The following is a 1,173-nucleotide window of genomic DNA, read 5'->3' on the forward strand; positions in this document are numbered from 1 at the left end:
CTCTTCTTTCATCTCTTTTTCCCCCATCAAAATACACTTCAAAATTTCAGCTGTATTTTTTTATTATTTTAGACTCCCACAATCTTCTAAATATTTTTTCCTCACCAGGGAAACACTTTTCCCGCAGGTGAAACCCCTCTTTCATGAAGCAGTCCATAAAGCATTATGATACCTTCATGTATCTCTGCTTTCGCATGTGGCAGAGATTCTCTGCAATGTATTAAAGCCCTTGACTCAGACTGCTATTGATGTAACCTGTCAGAATTCCCATTATCAGGCAGGTGTGTCCCTCTCTTAAATTGCTGCTGGTGCTGTGCAGTAACAGGTCACTTGGCCGTACAAATTTGATCACAGGACAACTTTTCTGTCGGACTAGCCGGAACACATGAGACAGAACTTGCCGTGATGTGCTACGCCTCATACCTGGCACATGCGGTGTCCTGCCTCCGCTCGTCTGCCTAGTGCACCTATGGGATGTTGACCTTGGTGCATTGTAGGGATGCGTGCGGTAGATTGCTTGGAAGAACAACCTGTTGCCAACCTTAGCCACCACCTGGGAAAAAGTCTTGGGAGAAGCACCCAGCCAGTGTTAGAATGTCATTTGCAGCCTGGCATTAACCAACCATTAACATGGTGAAAAATATAAAAAGCCATTTTCGTCTCTTTGTTTTCTTTCAATATTCAGCACTGAGGAACAGGCAGCAACCCCGTGACAAAGGGGCCTCACTTTGTTACACGAAATTTTGTGCACACTGTAGAAATTTTTCATTGTCTTTTCTATGCATGTGTCTGTTCATTTGCTTCAAAGTTGTAGCCAGCTGCATCAGACACAGGAAGTTCAGGAGAAGGTGTAGGAAGGGACAAAATACCTGGAGTAGGGTAGTGCTGCGCCTCCTCAGACTAAGGCTGAGGAGACAGCGTGGCGGGCATACCCTGCCAAGATGGACAGGCTGAGAGTTGCGGCTGCGATACCAGCCTGGGAGTGTGGCATGCAGTAGAAGTATGCACTCAGACAGAAACGGGGGGGAGCAGAGAGCCTGAGAGCTGCTTCTTGGCAAAGAGCCTGGCACTTGGCAGCACACCCAGAAACAAATCAAGACAAAACAGAACCATCCCAAATTAATGAAGAGATGCACTAAGCAAGGCTTTCTTACCTGGAGTAGTCGTGTGTCG

The sequence above is a fragment of the Pygoscelis adeliae genome, unplaced genomic scaffold (assembly GCF_000699105.1).
Source record: "Pygoscelis adeliae isolate BGI_AS28 unplaced genomic scaffold, ASM69910v1 Scaffold244, whole genome shotgun sequence".
Classification (NCBI taxonomy): domain Eukaryota; kingdom Metazoa; phylum Chordata; class Aves; order Sphenisciformes; family Spheniscidae; genus Pygoscelis; species Pygoscelis adeliae.